The sequence below is a fragment of the Equus przewalskii genome, chromosome 30 (assembly GCF_037783145.1).
Source record: "Equus przewalskii isolate Varuska chromosome 30, EquPr2, whole genome shotgun sequence".
NCBI classification, from domain to species: domain Eukaryota; kingdom Metazoa; phylum Chordata; class Mammalia; order Perissodactyla; family Equidae; genus Equus; species Equus przewalskii.
Genome location: NC_091860.1, coordinates 19,512,598 through 19,531,103, shown reverse-complemented (window position 1 = coordinate 19,531,103; position 18,506 = coordinate 19,512,598). Strand labels below are relative to the sequence as shown.

Here is an 18,506-nt window from a genome sequence, read left to right as displayed (position 1 = left end):
AATGTTAGAATACAACTTAATATTAAACAGAGGATACCCATATTTTAAGGATCTAATTTGGGTTTAGTCATTTATTAGTGAGATAATCTGTCTGGGTTTCATAATTTGTAAAATGATACTTCCTCCATCCATGTTGTCACGGTTCTGATTTGCATATCAAATGAGGTAACACATCAAAGTGCTTTGGAAAATGATCAGCATGTTGCCATTATTACTATTACTGTTACTTAGATGTGTGTGTGTGCTTTTCAACTAAAAACAAAAAAATTACAATGTTTTATATATATATATGTTTGTTTTGATTCGTTTTGTTTTTTGCTTCAAGTCTAAAACACAACTATCAACTCATGGCATAGCTATAAACTAAGAAACAATGATGCTTTTCAATAAAAATGTCATACAGTGAAGGGCAGCTTCTCCCAACGTTTTAGACCACTTGTACTCCAATAATACACATGATGGATCATTGAACATGATTTCTTTTTGTAGATGTCTTCATCTAATCATTGAACACCTTGGCCTCTCTTTATTGATAATGCTTCAGCTCTAGATCTATTTATTTTCTGCAAATAGGTCTAAACATTGCAAATGCAAGATATTGTAAGACTCCCTCAATTCATTTATTTTTTCATTCATCTTCATAAAAAAATATAGCAATGAAATTGCTATAATTCTTCATGTGCTACCTATCTGCCAGGTACACCAGCAAACTAGTGAAGATTAACTAAGATTTGGAGAAAGCCATTTAAAATCTGAAATATTTGATGCATTACGAAATCTACACAATATCCCTATGGGAATGCAAAGCTTGGTGGCTCTTCATTTGCAATGCATGCACATGCATGAGACAGTCAGAGGCAATGTTCTACGCAAGCTAAGCCAAGAGCCAATGGAAGCACGTCAGCATTTCCTGCGACATCAAATCATCTGGGAGCCAAGGGTAATTTTTCAGTTTCTACACATTTTGTGCTTATCCTCAGTTTATAAATGCTCCAAAGAAATAGCAATTGCTTTTAAAAATAGCTCCATATTTCAAGCAACCATTGAGTAGTGATTGTCCACTAAGCACATCCCTTGGGATAAAAGCCAAGGTCAGGCAGCCAGTGACAAAACCATCTGAGATTTGGGTAAAGGAATTAGGGGCAGGAGAGGGGGAACCTCGGATAGACTTGTTTCTCTTCCTGTTCAGATGGTTGCATTCTGAGCCGTGAGGTTATACTACAATAGCTCTGTGGATGCCATTGGTTGTACAAGGCCATGGGATGGGATAAGGGACGGATGTGGCCACTATCACTAACACCCCTCTATTCATAAGCTCGACAAAGGATATGCTTGAAATGGCACCCACATCATAGGCTAGTTGGATTAGAGACTGGCTGCTTTATGAGCAGCCTTAAAAATCTCCCATGGTTGTATTGGTTTCCTATTGTTGCTCTACAAATTACCACAAACTCAGTGGCTGAAACAACCCAAATTTATTATCTCACTGTTTTGTAGGTCAGAAGTCTGACATGGGTCTCATGGGGCTAAAATCTGAGTGTGACAGGGCTGTGTTCCTTTCTGCAGGCTCTAGGGGGAAATCTTTTTCCTCGCCTTTCCTGGCTTCTAGGGGCTGCTGGCATTCCTTGGCTTACAGCCCCTTCCTCCGCCTTCAAAGCCAGCAAAGAAGCATCTCCCTGACCTACTTCTGTTGTCACATCTCTTTCTCTGACCCCAGCTGGAAAAAGCTCTCTGCTTCGAAGGATTCATGCTAGTAGACTGGCTCCAACTGGATAACCCAGGATATTCTCCCCATCTCAAGGTCCTTAACCTTTATCACATTTGCAAAGTCCCTCTTGCCAGGTAAGGAAACATATTCACGGGTTCTGGGCATCAGGATGAGGACATCTTTGGGGGGCTATTAACCTGCCTACCAAAATGGTCCATGATCTGAAGGTTCCCAAATCCTTTATCCATCCATCCCCTTTAATGGAAAACCCCTCCCACGCCCTGGAGAAGCAATTTGCCTCCTGCACATCAACCCTGAGAACTATTATCATTATTAATCATTTACATAACAAATTCTCGAAGCATTCTCCTGATGGATGCCGTGATGACAACTGTTAGAATATAGCTACGCTCTATTACAACCTTCTTCTTTATTTGTAAGAAGAACATCTTCTCACAATTGGGTTTGAGATACCTTTGCATTAAATCATTGTTTTATTTAATGATCAGCATCTGTAAAAATTTTAAGCTGACTGAGAGGGCAGTGGGGCCTTTTCCTAACGTTCTCTAACATTATCTGCATTTTTTTTTTAAAGATTTTCTTTTTCTTTTTTTCTCCCCAAAGCCCCCCGGTACATAGTTGTGTATTTTTAGTTATGGGTCCTTCTAGTTGAGGCATGTGGGACGCCGCCTCAGCATGGCCTGATGAGCGGTGCCATGTCTGCTCCCAGGATTCAATCCGGCAAAACCGTGGTCTACCAAAGTGGAGTGTGCGAACTTAACCAGTTGGCCATGGGGCCAGCCCCATGATCTGCATTTTTAAAAACATATTTTATAAGCGGTTAGCTGGGGTAAAATTAACCTGTCCTGTTCTGGAAACTGCAGAGTGGCCAATGTCACTGCATTTCTAAGGTCTTATCAGTGGAACTATTATGGCTATTACTTAATGATGAGCTTAATTAGTACCTTTATAATTAGTTTTAAATATATTAATTAATAATTCAATTTATTTGTTCCTCTACCCAACCACCTTGACAGAAAAATCATAAAGAGACCTATTATATCGATCAGGTTACCTTAGGCTATGCTGCAGCTACATACAAATCATGATATCTCAAAAAAAATCTAATAAAAGCTTTTTTCTCCTCATGCAAAGCCCAGTGCATTTCAGGTAACCTTACCCCATCTGGTAGCTGTGCCATGAGGAAGGTGTGGTTGCGAAGGTTGCTGTAGGTAGGAGGAGAGAGATGGAGAAAGCATACCAGCTCTTAAATGCCTCAGCTAGAGACACAGGTCACTCCCGCTCCCAGGCCATTGGCCAGAAATAGTCACGTGACCATAACTTGACTTCAGAGGATGCTGGGAAGTAGAGGGAAGTGCCTGTGACTGGTGAGGGTTAACTCTCTTTGCCCCTCTGTCACCTTCATCCCTTTCATTAATTTCCTTTGCCTTCTTATTGTGAAAGAAGAGCAAATAAAAATAGAAATTAAAATCATCTCTAGTTAAAGCAACCGAGCCACCCTCTATTCTAACACCTCCACTAGTGTTTGGCCATTTTGTAGCTCTGGAATTTTCTGCAGATGGGTCATTTTCTCTAAGACAGAGTCCCTCAAGTTTTCCTGAAACAACTATTTTCCTCTAAAGCCATGGCAAGTTCAGTGACTGACACTTTGGAGCCACCTCGTCTGTCTTTCCCTGAATGATTTCCCTTTAGGATGGTCAATAGTGTTGACTCACTCAAGGCTCACACGTCACAAAGGGACCTGAGTGCCACTTTCTCAGACACGTTTGAAGTTAATATTTTAATCAATTTAATTTGCAAATATTTTACTCAAATAGACATCTTAGTCTCTGAAATACCTTCCTGTTGCTTTCAAAATGGATCTCTCCTGGGGGCAATTCTGTCACCTTAGAGAGCTATGGGGATTTGAAATTACACAGTCAGATGGAGAAATGCCAGTTCTCCGGGTTAGAGATTCTCCGTTATTCTGTTGATCTATTTCAAGCATTCAATCTTTATCTCTTAATCATAACATTTGCTTCCTACAAAATTCAACAAAATTATTTTTGCGAATGAAATATTAAAATAGGTGATATAAAATGTATGAGCTCACATAAACTCGTCTTATTATTTTTTTTTAAAGATTGGCCCTGAGCTAACATCTGTTGCCAATCTTCTTTTTTTTTCTTCGTCTTCTTCTTCTCCTCAAAGCCCCCCACTATGTAGTTGTATATTCTCATTGTAGTTCCCTCTAGTTCTGCTATATGGGACGCCACCTCAGCATGGCTTGATGAACGATGCCATGTCCGCGCCCAGGATCTGAACCAGCAAAACCCTGGGCTGCTGAAGCAGAGCGTGCAAACTTAACCACTCGGCCACAGAGCTGGCCCCGTGACGTTTTTTTATTTTGAATGAATGAAATTAGAAGTCTTCCCTGCTCACCTTTTCAAATTAAAATAGAGCCTGGATTCAATGTAGAAGTGAATTCTAATCTTTTCATAGACCTTTTCAGATCCAAACACTAGTCACAGATGTGGCAAGAGTCATGGTGGACCTTGGAGACCTAATCTCCATATATCTTCAGCTTGGGCCTCTGGGTGGTCAGAGTTGACTCCAGGCCTTATTTGTAGCAGGGATCCAGGTCCTCTGCATATGCGGAGATGGGGATTTTGGGTCCTTTGATAAAATCTCCGGATATCAAGATGCAGACTGTCTCATAGAGAAGTTGAGATTTATTCAGTCAGCCAATAAACACTGTAGGGCCCTTCCCAGTGCCCTTACACTGTGCTGGAATCTGTTGTACAACAATGAACGAGAGAGACAGCGTCTCTGACCTTTCGAGGTTGGAGGTTGATGAGAATGATGCACAGGGAGACGGCAAAGGGAAGAAACAAACTCCAATAACATAATCATGAGTAATGCTAATTGCCATGGAGAAAATCAACAGGATGCTAAGGCAGAGAAAACCAAAAGGAAGTGCTGTGAATAAATGGGGAGCGGCTCCAGAAATGGGGTGTGGGCAGAGGGCTGGTATCCTGCTCTAGGCACAATGTTGGGGGGAAGTGCCAGACAGACCCTCAGCTCAAGCCCAGAGCAACCTTACATGTGAGAAGTGAATTGATTTTACAGATAAGGAAACTGAAGCACAGAGACGTGAAGTAACTTGGCTCAGGTCACACAGTGGTAGAGCCAAGCCTGTCACCCAGACTGTCCAGGGCCCACACTCTTAACCACTCTGCTATTTCGATTTAAGAGAGGTAAGGACCACTGTGGGGAGAGGAGAGGCTGTGGGAGATCCAGAAGATTGGAGAAGGGAGAAAGGAGCACTCAGCCAGCCACCTGGGAGGCCCTTAGAGGTGCCACCACGATGTGGCTTCAGCCGAAAGATTCTGACTGTAAACAGGACCCTTCACATTTATCTGCATGGGTGTAAAACCAAGGGCTGAACCTCGACCAGGGGTGCTGACGGAAGGAGACAGAGAAAGGAAGGGATGAAGGACAGGGATCTGCTTCCACATATTAGAAATCCAGTAATTAATGCATACATCAGTCAATGTGTATATTTCAAGTGTTTCCTGTCCAGCCCAACCCCACATCACTGGAGCACCTGGCGATCCCCTGGACTGGCCAACCAGGCAGGCCAGGCTGCACCAAGGCTGTTCCCAGGAGTCATCTGACTCCTCCTTATCCAGGGCTCCTCCCTTCTCCCGTTTCGATTTGGCACCTGCATCCCATTTTGGTTCTTCCTCCTGCCCCTCTGCCCTTGGCATTGGAATTTCAGTTTCCAGGTTGACACCTGTCTCTCCCTCAAGTTTTGATCTCGGACCATTCTAGAAGATCTTCCCTGTTTCCCATAGTCTCTGGTAGGACACTTCTTGTGCTGGTCAACCCTTTAAAACCCAAACTCTGACTCCAGCTGCTGGCTGGTGCTGGGTGGTCTCCATGAGGGGAGGGTCTGACTTCCTGGGTGCCAGGCTCCCTGCCCCCTCCTGGGCACATGGAGACCATAAAGGAAACCTCTCATGGATCACTGAACTCCCAGGACTTACAATCAGGTCCTAGCACCCGGACCAACTGGAAAACAGCTAATAGTGATTGCCAAAGTCTCAGCCTCTCCCAATAAGACCAAAGATAACAAAATCTACTTAAATTTTATGAGTAAAGTATCAAAAATGCACAATATTATATGGCGTAGATGGACAATATACATCGGGAAGTGCATACGGCAATATTGCCTTTCTTTTTAGCCAAAATATTCAAACAGAACTTGTATTTCCAGAAACAGCCACATGATTGGTGGCCATTTGAATATGTTGAGCCTATGCAAAGATGTCAGGCAATGCCAAGAAGGGGAATATAGAAACGAAAAACAAAAAAAACCCTCCAAGAGCAGAGAATCAGGCCAATTTACACTTTCGGAGGATATTTAAGTTGTTTCAGTGTTTTGAGGTTTTTGCCTTTTCTTACGTACACCCAGATTGCCATTAGATGAGAAAGTTGGTTAAATGCAAATATCTCTGTAATTGAGTAAAATGTTAAGACTTTTCCATCAAAAGTCCATCCCTGGCCTTTAAAAACACAGAATGGCAGAGTGCATCGGGGACCTAGGCTCTGACCTTGACCCTGGCGGCATTTGACTTTGGCCAGGTCACATGACCTCTAGTGGATATTGCTTTCCCATCAGAAAACAGTATTTTATATTAGTTAACCTGTAAGGATGCTTTCAGCTCTAAAACTCCCGCCTTGGCGTCGTGACTACTAAACACTGCTGAGACACTGGCCATCAGAGGGCATTGTGAGCTTCTGAGAGCTGGAGAAGAACAGCTGAGAAGTTAAATGTGAGCAGCATCACAATCTGAGTTTGTCTCAACTTGGACACCTCCTCTAGGAGCCTTCCCAGGACCCCACAAAAAGTCTCTTGGCATGAACCTCGCTGCCCTCTTTTGCTTTCCTCCTCACCTCTTGGGAAATCTATTCAGGGGAAATGCTCCTCTCTGAATCTCTTAATGAGAAGGCCCCAGTCTTCGGGCGTTTCAGCTCAGGAACTCCTTGTCTTCATTTTCAAGGTCCTATTTGCCACTTTGGCCCTTTGCCTCTGGCTTCCATTCCTGCCCAGGAACGTTCAGAGTCGTATAAACTCGTGTGAGGAAAATTGGCCCCTGTATCACGGGTCCCCACAGGCAGGAGGAAGAGGCGAGAATCCTCCCATCGCCGGAGCCAGAGAGGGCTTTATTCTCTTTCTGTTTGTGTGTCTGCATCTCCATGGGTTTAAGCCTCCGCCTTCTCTTCTGACAGGATCAGCAGTGTGTCTGCCCCCTCCATTGTTCCCATCCCACAGCTCCCACATTTGCAGGGGGTGTCGCAGGCACAGTGCCCTGCCTGTCCCAACCAGAGGAGATTCTGAGGAGAAGCCCTGTCGTCAGGGAGGAGGATCTGAATCTGAATCTGAGCACCAGGAAGGATGGAGAAACCAGGTTTTGAGACTGAGAGAACCATCTCAGCAAAGAAGGAGGCAAGCCCTCCCCACACACTGTCACTATTCCTTCCATCTGGTCTTCCTTTCTGGCCTCTCCTCCCCACATGCCAAGTTGACCACTGAGCTGGGTTGAGTCATAAGCTCTTTGCCTGCCAGGGAAGGGGGCCCCAGCCCAGCAGAGCCCAGCAACAGAGGAGCTCAGGCTTTCTCTGACTTCTCAAGGTCATTTCCTCTCAATGGCCTGAGCTCCGCGCTATGAACACCTTAGCTTGGTTATAAACACAGCAGTTTAAATTCCACACCGAGGGAACCTATCATGACTTGCCACCCTTTTGAATGGTGCCCAATTACCCCAGCACATCTTCCTCAGCTAACACTTGACCTGTCCACCAACCCAGACCCCCGGCAACATGGCCATCCACCATCAGGTCCATCGTTTTTTCTGATATTCTAACTTCAGGGACCTCTTTGACAGCCTGGGGCCCTACATTTCAAATCAATTAGGAGGCTCCAAGAGTTTGAAATTGGGGCTCCCCTGAGCAGAGGTCTACTCTGCTGGGTTCCCATTCTCAGGTCACTCAGTAACTGAGATTAAAAGCAGTCCTTGCATGAAACTCCATTTGCAGGGACTTAACAAATGAGGGCTAAACAACTTATTTCTAGATTTCCTTTTGCACTCTACCCCTGTTCCTCTAATTTATAAATCACTTCCATCATCAAGATTTCATTTTTTCACACCACACTACTATCGCCAACATCCAGGTGGGTCTACCTGGGTCTTCATGTTCCCCTGCGGGCCATGGAGGCTAAGGCTCTGAATACAGCTTTAAATCAATTAGTAATTTTTTCCCCAATATTTTGAAAACACTTATCTAAGGTCAGTATCATTCAGCAGGAAATTTCGGCAATCTCCCCACATTCATGGAAGTCTACATTTTAGCCACTCCTCTAAACAGCTTCCAAGACATTTATTCTTACAACCTTTTGCTGAAATAATTAAGGAGGATCAGACTCCATTTTCTTAGAAAAGGAAATGAAGACCCAAAAAGTGGCACATGTGGAGAGGTTGCATGGATAAGATGGGGAAAAGCATCCTGCGTGGCCCCACCCGCCCCTGCCGGAATTTGAATGGAGCTGAGCGTGCGTTTTCCAGCTGACCATGCAAAATAGGCCATGCAGTCTCTCCAGCTCCTGGAGCTTCGTGCCTGGTCAAATGAAGCAATCAGTTCCATCTCATCTGACAAATGTTAAAAGGACACCGGCAGCTAGGAGAGCAGGGGAGCAATCTTTATTTTCTGCTTTTTTGCCTTTCATTTTATGTTCTCAGGATGAAATGAATGGATTTCTTTTTCCCAGTTACTCACAGCTGTGCTGCTGTAACTCTCCCTCTCCTTTCAGGACGTTGGTTTCTTTGGTGCATCAGCTGGGGGTGGCCTGGGCATCTAGCAGGGTCCGAGCCATTTCAGTGTCTATGGAGGGTCTGGCCTAGGCTGCATGGCAGCACACCTGCTGGCATAGCTCTGTGGGTGTTTAGAAAGCATGGGGGAGAGTCAATCCAAACTCACTGTCAAAGTAAACTATTTCCCTAAGGAAGCGGGATTTTTCAACTTTTATAAAACTCAGGCAAAGAATGAATTTACTACTTATAATATTCTTTCTTCACCCTTCTTTCAAGAGAAACAGTTACTCATCTAATCAGATCATTGTGATTTAGAATCACAGAACCAGGATGTTCCAAACTCGGAGTAGAAGCTTAGACAGAGATGTGGTATTGATGATAATAATGGGTGCTTACTATATGCTGGAATTTTCATGTGTTATCTCATTTAATCCTCACAACAACCCTATGAGAGAGTGTCTATTATTTTCCCCATCAAGAAACTTAAGGCCAAAGATGAAGTAACTTGCTCCAGGTGACACAGTCTTCCAATCTCGGTCTGTCTGACTCAAGCCCACATTCATAAAGACTACACACTTGCCATCTAGGGCATGTCCTAAAATTACCAATGAGGAAACTGACATCCAGAGAGGTGCCATTGTTCGATATCACCATGTTAATTGGTGGGAGAGTCATTTGGCCACCCCAGGGCTCCTGACAACTCTTTGCCTACGTTGAGTAGAATTTGACCCACCCAGGGCATAATGGGTCATTTACTTTTGAAGGACAATACTGCCTGGCGTTGGGGAGCACAATGTGGTGGAGGATGGGAGCAGGAGCAGATGTGTGGAGCAGATAGGAGCAGGGAGGGGGCTGCCCACCTCCTTGTAATCTCAACTTGAAAGAAAAGCATTGTGGCGATCCCCCTTCTGCTGGGTTGGCTTTATTCCATCCTGACCTTGACCACACATGTTATGAAATTCCTTATCTCTCAGACATACCAAGGTCAAACCCACCATGGAAGTGATTTGTATGTATAAACAACAAATCTGAATTTACGCAAGTCAATTTTTAAAATTAAATACAATAATCATTTCCAAACAGATTCCATTGACTAATATATCTAGTTTTAGCTATGAAAATAAGGGACTGGATCCATTCTCTCCTTCTGTCCTGTCGAATTTTGCTCCCAAAGAGGTATTTCAAATTATGTAGGCCTATATATCGAGACTCTGAAAGCCCCTAGGTATGGGAATCTTGAAAAAGCTTACAGGCAATTCTCATGCCTCACTTGAGAACCACTGAGACAGAAATTGGAAGTTTTTGGCTTCTTCTGATAACCAAGTCCAATCTACTCTGTTTTTAAAATTGTTCTTATGAGCTAAACTGTGTTCCCCTCCAATTCATATGTTGGAGTCCTACCCCTAGTACCTCAGAATGTGACTCTATTTGGAGATAGGGTCTTTAAAGAGGTCATTAAGTTAAAATGAGGTCACTAGAGTGGCCCTCTTCCACTATGGCTGATGTCCTTTTAAGAAGAGGAGATTTGGACTGAGGCACAGAGGGAAACCCATGTGAAGACACAGGGGGAAGATGGCCGTCTACAAGCCAGGAGAGAGGGCTTAGAAGAAACCAACTCTGCCAACACTTCGATCTTGGATTTCTAGCCTCTAAGCCTGTGAGAAAATGAAGTTCTGTTCTTTAAGTACCACTCAGTCTGTGGGTCTTTGTTACAGCAACTGCAATACAACTGTGGTAAAATTACATAACATAAAACTTACCATTTTGATCATTTTTAAGTGCGCGGTTCAATGGCATTAAGTACATTCACATTGTTGTACAACCATCACTGTCATCTGTTTCCAGGACTTCTTCATCTTCCACAAACGAAATTCTGTCCCCATGAAACACTAACTCCACATTCTAATCTACTCTTAACCACACACAGTGCAACTGTCTGTCTCTTTCGAGCCGGCACCACCTCTTCTCACTTGATTCCAGACATGGTAAACTCATACAGGAACATGTAGGAACAAACTAGTCAATAAATTAAAGAAAATATATGTGAGGATATTTACTAGGGGCTGGCAAGTGTCCTTTTTAAAGGTGTTGGGGCTTGATCCAGACTCTGATCCCAAGAAGCTTACGGCCCGCTAAGTCAACTCTCCAGCTTGCAGACAAGATAAACTAGCAAATGTGATTCATCCATCCTTCCAGAAGGCTCTGTCGTCTCCAGGCAAGCACTCTAATGAAACGTGTAAGCGCCTTTCCTTCAGCCATAAGGAAGCCACAACAGCTCAGCAGATTAAGGAAAGGTAGGAGAGATGGAGAAGCTAATACATTCTAATACAGCCCCATCACAGGAGTTCCTCTTTAGTTACGCCCAATGTCAAATGGAGTTAAATAGCGCTAACCACAGTATAAGAAAGTGTGGGAAGCTTCCAGAACAAAATGCAGAAATCAAGTGTATAAAGAAACTGAGAATCAGCAGAGCTCAGACTCCAGGTCACATACGAACTTTGTAACTAGAAAGATGCAGGTTCGATGAGAACACATCTGAAAAGGGAGATGTACGAGTTGGCTCATTGTTTGAGCAATCATTCAGCAAGGGTGAGAATTTGAAATCAAGGTCCTCCAAGCAAAACTTTATATACATGACCTGCTCCCTTCTGCCTACTGCTCTCAGAGAGATCTTATTACATGGGCTGGCGGGTCCTCCCCTCCCTCCCTTCCTTAGACTGTAGAGCCTGAAGACACTGTTTAAGCCTAAGCTACAACCAGAAAAAGTGGTTTCTTGTGGTTTGACATAACATCAGAGAGCGTCCCTCCAGAAAGGACTGTGTAAGCTAAAGTCCAAATAACTTTGCCACGGGACACTTAGAGTTGTGTCTTCAAAGAACATCAGTGTCCCTTGTGAGTTCCAGGCATGAGCCTGAGGCACAACCTCGCAAATTTGGATGGATTATCAAACGGCAGTGTCAGCAGAGAACAGCCCTTCTTAGCCGTCACTCACAAGCTTCTCCTCCGACCAGAGTTCTCAGCTGCATCTCAGCCCCAGAGCAGATTCCCCGTAGGAGCTGACTTTGACTCAGCAAGGTTTCAAGGCTCGAATGGCTTCAAATTGGAATTACCTCTGCCAAATTCTGCAATCGTTAAAGCAGCCAAGTTCAAATTGGCAACGGCCGAAAAGTTAATCGTTGAAAAGAAATAAGGTTAAACATAAAAGAAATAACACACCTAATTATGGACTTATAGTATCTCTTTGCCCTATTTATCCCCATATCCATGGTAAAGCCGGAAAAGACTGAGAAATAAAAAAGAGAAAAAAAGAACCAACCAGATAGACTAGAAAAAAAACCTAAGAATGGAAGATTTCTGGCTTGGTCCCACGTATTATATTCAAAACTCTTGGGTATTTATTTTCTCTGTGTCCACACACAGTCACTCACCACCTCCCAATTACAAGGATTCCTTCGATTGTGTGTAATGTTGACTTTTCTTTATTTATGTATAATACATGCTGTTTCAACAACTTTGTTTATTTTACAAATCGGCCTTGTGGGTCATTGAATCTGAGCTCTAATTATCTAATTTTGAAACACGCAAGTACGTGCTTGGAATCAGATAGAAGAGTGATCAACTCTGGGCAAGTTTCTTCACCTCTGTAGTAATAAACAAAAATGGCGATACTTCACTGAGCACTTATCTGGGCCAAAGGCTGAACACAGATCATCTCGATTGGTCCTTCGACAACCCTTTGATAAGTATGATTATTACTCCCAACTCGCTGATGAGGAAGCTGGTATCTGGAGGGCTAAGGTAACCGACTGACAGTCAAAGAAATAGCTAGTAAGTAAGGAGTTGTTATCTAAACGCAAACAGTCCAACTACGTTATTTTACCTCTTGAGTCTCAATTATCTTGCTATGAGCAAAAATACTCCACTCATAGGAATCTTGCAAAATTTAAATGAGATTACATATGTAACCAGTACCACAGAGGCTGACACAAAGGAGGTACTCAACAAGTATTAGATCAACTATATCGTAATAAAACTGGAAAAAAATAAATAAGTTGCTAATATTGTATACCTTCCTAAGGTGGCCAAAATTGTCACAATGCATATTATCATCGAATGAACTCTACTTACTTGAACTTAATGTAGGCATGCCAAATATTTAAACTTTTAGATGGTGATTGTGGTAACTGGAATATACGGCAACACAAAACCAATTATAAAATATTGTTGTAGAGTTAAACCCATTAGGATCTCTTGGCAATAAAATATGTGTGGTGACTGTAAAACTTGTGTGGTGCTCTATGCACTTGTGTCGTACTTATCCTGTAGGCTTGTGTGTGGGTAATATATCTCCAGTCCTCATTTCTGCCTTCTCTTCCTGGAAAATTCCTATTCATCCTTCATGTCCCATCTGGAATGCTTCTTCCTATGGGGAGCCTTCTCACACATCCACAGAAGGCAGCTGCCCTCTTTTCTGTACTACTACAGAACTCCACCAGGTGGTACTCTAGAGCGTGAACTACATCTTTGGAAACATTTGGTACCCAGGTTCAACATGGCGCCTGATATATAGAAGGTGCACAATAATTGTTTATTTAATGTAGGAATGCTTTGAATGTGCTGATTTTGAATTCCTAATAACCTGAATACCTGAGGAAGCGTAAATCAGGGTTTAATATGTAAGTATTGCAAAGTCTAACATTCATTAGACCTTCTACTTTAGAATAAGTGATGACACTTGCCAGTATGGGTATAGTGAAGAGTCGGACTTGGCGTAGCATGCAAAGCATACTACAGACCCCCAAAGCGAACCTACCAAGCAGGGACCTCCCCAGCTCACCTGCCTGGTTTCCATATTCACATTCTTGGGTCTGAGCTCAAGTCGTGTCTTCACAAAGCCTTCTCCAGGATTCAGAGTCACATTGGTGCTAAAGCTATGCTTTAGCAGCTGCCAATTTTCTAGACATGAGAAAAGACATGGGCGTAAAACACTAGTCTGAACAGCAAGGTTCGACTGGGACACCTTAGGAGAGACTTTGAGGTGGGTTCTCCCTTTAACCCAAGTGGAGTTTTACACGAAGCCACTAGTGAGACAGCATCCACCCATGGTGGCACATGGGCAGCAGAATCCCAGCCAACATTGCTGTTCCCATCTCATCCTTGGTGTAGTGGAAAGAGGGCAGCTTCAGAGTGACACTGGTCTGTCCCCTGGTTCTACTACATGCTGTCTGTGAGAGCATAAGCAAGCTACTAATTTGACCATCTGTAAAGTGTGATAACAATACATTCCAGGGCTGTTGTGAGGATTAGAGAAAGTACTATATGTTAAGTACCTACTGTAGGACAAAGCACTGAGTATGCTCAATAAATATTAGTGCTCTTGCCCTTCTCCTATGCCCACATCAGCTTTCCCTCTGAAGTAATCTAGCTCTCTCATCTCATGTTAAGATCATGGATCAATGCCAGCTGACTGGCAATCAATAGATCAGAGTCTCCATTCACCTCAAGGGCCAGTAAACTGATCAAATGATGGTGATGATATTTAGTCTGAACCGTTGGGGTTGGGAAATACTAGTTTCCTACAGATCTGACCAAAAACACAAAATGGCGGATCAGTACAAGAACTTCAAAGTTCCTAAAATATCATAGCCATGCGACACAACATGTGGACCATTAGAATTCGCCTCACGATTATGGTGCTAATTTAAGATCAGAAATTGCCCTTACATGTTTTGCTTTTCAAAGCTTTGACATTCTCATCCTAGTTCTTCTTGGACTCAGTAAATGGATTTGTATTTGGCTGACTGAGAAAAGGAATTGCAAATGCTCAATAGATATTTCTTCTCTCATCCTCTCAACATTGAGAAACGTAGTCAAAAAGAGAAAGAAAGGACATTATAGCTTTGGATTCTATTCTCGCTCAACTATCTTCTAATTGTCTCTTAAATGAAAGCATTGGCAGGACAAGACCCTCTTATGTTCCTCAGCAATATTGTCAAATCTCCAGGCTGAAGGAGCTTTGGAAGTTCAGCCTCTTGCCCTTACAAGTTTTCTGTTCAAATTTTATGATTCGTGTTCATGTTGCTCTCTCTTAAGTAATGGCTTGAGAAAAAATGTGCTATAAAAAACAAAATTTTTGTGATGGGGAAAGAGCTCCATGAAGAGAAACACAACAACTCGCTGCTCCCCAGGGATGTGGTGCATCCAGTAACACTAGAAGTCAGCCAGTGGCATTTTCCAGCACGAAGCGAGGAGCACACCTGTCTTAATGCCAGAAGTCACTTTCATTGTTGAAATGGGTCCTTTGGAGGCCACATTTTTCCCCAGTGTGGGGAGGATGAAGAGCCATTGATCTACTCTGCAGAAGTAAAGCAAGCCTCAGAAATTAACCCTTCAAAAAATAAGTTTGGTTTGGAGGCAGGGACAAGGACAAGGGAGGTGGTAAGAGGAGACCAAGCCCTCATGAGGAAGTTTGCCAAGGACTATCCAAGGACAAGAATCCTGGGGGGGGCCACATGGCGTCCCATTAAGCGATATGAACAGCACATTTTCATTAGCATAAAGAGTGTACTTTAAGTTGCTCTCAGGGTTCTGTACCATTAGGGTCAAGCTTTAATAAAAGTTCAAAGCAGGCAAAGTTCATCTTTTAGTTCCACCTACCAGTGTCCCAATCTTTCTTCTTGCCACCATCTTTTCCTTTAACGTGCCTCCTCAGTGTCCCATTCATGCTCTCAGATGGCCATCAGGGCACCACTGGTGAGGGGTAAGACAGGTCATTAAGATGTCCTTCTTCTGAGTTTCTATAGAAAAATATGGGTGTGTGTGTGTAGACACTGATCCTATTGCTGTAATACAGCTTTCTCGTGTGTATTGCACCAGCCTGCAAGGTCCTTAAGGAGAAGGCTCTGTTTCTTTCCTTTTTATATCCCCTGACCTTTGCATTGTTTTGGCACTTACTAGTTACTGAACACATTTTTTTTAAAAACAATTAAATAAATCTATGAAGATATTAGTTAACACCTTCAGTATATTTTCTCTCAGACCTATAAACATTTTAAAAGAAGACTACAAAGGATCACAAAACCTCTAGGACCCAAGGAGTGAGACATCAGTCAGTGGGGGCAGGATAGCCCCACCCAATGTCTTCTCAGACCCAATCATATTGGCAGCCACTGGCAACTCTTAAAAATAAAACAGTTCCTATCATAAAGATAGTTGTCCTTTCACTAATGAGGAAATAAGGTCCCTCTTCACCCCTGCCCCCATCCCTCTCTTGGTACACACCACCCATCCTACTGAAGCAGTATTCACAACCTTCTTAAGGCTCTCCTCTCTGTCGGTTCTTGAGGTCTCTTCTGCAAAGACTCGGCAAATGGGAAGAATGGTAAATGTCAGGTTTGAAAGAAATAGGATGTTCAGACAATAATTCTTTAATGTCAGAAATGACAAAACAGCTCTTCTCCAAGACGCTCAAAGTGCCTTAGGAGCTAACCACAGGAGTCCTCCCTAGACTCCTGTGGAGAAACCAGGTGTTTATCCTCCATTTTCAGAGGAAATTGATGCTCTAGATGAAATAACTTTCTCCACTGAAGAAATGGGGGATGGAAAGAAACTTGCCCTGAGAAGAAAGACTGATGCCACCCAGTTCCCCTCATCAGCCTTTTTCTTCTTCACCACTACTTTTTTCAAAAAATGTGAGTATGACCTAGAGTATTTAAACAGGTAGTTAAGAGTAGAGGCATTTATAGCAAAGCTCACAGTCCAGCTTCCCAGTAGGGAAGCAGTAGGATGCTCCATCACTCCCAAAGAGAAAGTGCAAAATCTTACTTTAGGGTAAGCCTCTGGCTCTCATGGAATATACTGATGCGGTTTGCCTAGAGTCGGGGGAAGGGAGAAGGCTGAACGGATTTGCTCTAATTAAATTACAATTTAGCATACAAGAGGGAATATGTTCGGTTTTACACTGGGAATTTAGACTTTCCACAGTCTAAGCAAGCCATCACTATGTGTTAATAACGTCCTGATAAACTGGAGAAAGCAGCATCGTGGCGTGGAAAGAGAATGGTCTTGCGTGCTTCCATCTTGTAGGATCTCGGATACGTTACTCAACTTCTTTTAAACTGTTTCCTCTTCTGTAAAAGGAAAATAATGATAGCTACCACACAGGGTCTTGGGTTCCAAAATATGTAAAATATCTGAAAAATGCCTGTTGTGAGGCAATACCTGTCACATAGGAACTCGATAAAAGGTATCTATTACTAGTGAAATTATCTTTTGACTCCATTAATTAACTGATGCTCTAGGAATGTGAGATTTATCTACAGCAAGTTCGGAAGAGAAACAAAATGAAAAAACCTGGATTGTGATATTTTGAACTCAACCATTACTTCTTGAGAGTGAGAATCAGAGAAAGGGAAGACGCAAGTTAAATCAGTGATTTTCTTGCCATTTTCAACTTGCATCAAGATAGTAAGAACGAAGAACTTGGATTCTTTTTCCTGGATATAGATCTAGGATAATGGTAATAATAAATATATAGCATTGTAAAATATGCAAATTACGTATGTATATAACCCCATCTAAACACTTTAATGAGTTTTCTAATGTTTTACAAATAAGGAAGTTGAAAATAAAATGGAAACTAGTGTTTATTCAATTAAAATATTGTGGCTGACAACACCATTAAGACATGGGTTTTATTATTTAAAAAAAGTAAGCAAGAGGGAGATTTAAAATAGATATTCTGATTCAGGGTTTGGATCTTTCTGTTACACTGCAATATATTTAAAAAGTATCCACCTTGTTTTCTTGGTTTTATGCCAGGAGTGCAAGGCAGCTTAATAGATTAGTGTAATTTATCCCAGTAGCAGCTTAAAGAGGAAATGCTGGCTGATCATCTCTGTAGATGCAAAATAATAACAACAACTCAACAAAATTTAACATCTGTTCATGGTAAGAATAATCTTAGCAAATTTGAAGTAGAAGGAAATTTCATTTCCTTAATATCCTAATAAAGTATACCTGTATAAAAACCTTTAGAAAATAACACCTTTAATAGTGAAATGTTATAGGCATTCTGTGATACCGTAAGAGCAGGAACAAGCTAACAATTCCCACCATGACTACTACCTACTGGAAGTCCTAGTTAGCACAATAAAACTAAAAACAATACAGATATAAGAATTGGAATAAAAAAACCCCAAATTGTCATCATTTACCATTGATATAAAACTCAAAAGAATCCATGGATGAATGATTAATAGAGAAGTTTACAAAGATTGACTTAAAAAGATGTGTTAAATTTAATAATTTTAAACGTTATGTGTTAAAGTTACCATCACAATACTCACACACGTATACATATTTCTCAGGAATAAATCTAAGTACCTAGGTGCTTTATAAAGAAAGTGAGAAAACTCTAATGAAAGACTTCAGACACTTAAATAAATGGAGACCTAAATAATTCATGGATAAGAAGACTCAAGAAGAAAAAATGTTAATTTTCCCCAAATTGATCCATGTATTCAATGCAATACTATTGAAAATACTGAAAGGGGCGCTTTATGGAATTGGATAAGCTGATTCTACAGTTTGCATGGAAACATAAAGGGCTAGGAATAACCAAGATGCTCCTGAAGAACAACCTGGAAGGAGGATTTCCTTGCTGACATCACACTTTTTACAAAGTTATAGTAATTAAGACAGTGAGATATTGGCACTGGGTATGAGAAATAGGCCAGGTGAACAGAATAGAATGCTCAGAAATATGCCCATGCATGGATGGAGGTCTGATGTATCACAGAAGGGCATTGAAGACGCCCGGAGAAAGTACAGACAATTCAATAAATGATGCAGGGTCATTATTCCACATGAAAAAATAAAATATACTGCAAATCTTCCTCATGTGCTACACAAAAAATAAATCT

At 42.1% G+C, this 18,506-nt stretch overlaps 1 protein-coding gene across 15 annotated transcripts in view; it reads right to left on the bottom strand.

The window, feature by feature from the left end:
• Nucleotides 1-18,506, bottom strand: part of FRMD4A (FERM domain containing 4A) — a 586,106-nt gene that overhangs the window by 532,046 nt on the left and 35,554 nt on the right. The window contains exons 3-4 of one of the 15 annotated variants that reach the window (XM_070601130.1): nt 15,241-15,333; nt 13,421-13,539 (exon numbers count right to left, since the gene is read on the bottom strand). The exons of 13 other annotated variants lie outside the window; for them this stretch is intronic. The gene's annotated coding sequence lies outside the window, so the exon portion shown is untranslated. Of the gene's footprint in view, nt 1-13,420; nt 13,541-15,240; nt 15,334-18,506 lie in introns of those variants that run through there. One more of the 15 variants, XM_070601139.1, reaches the window with a different exon arrangement.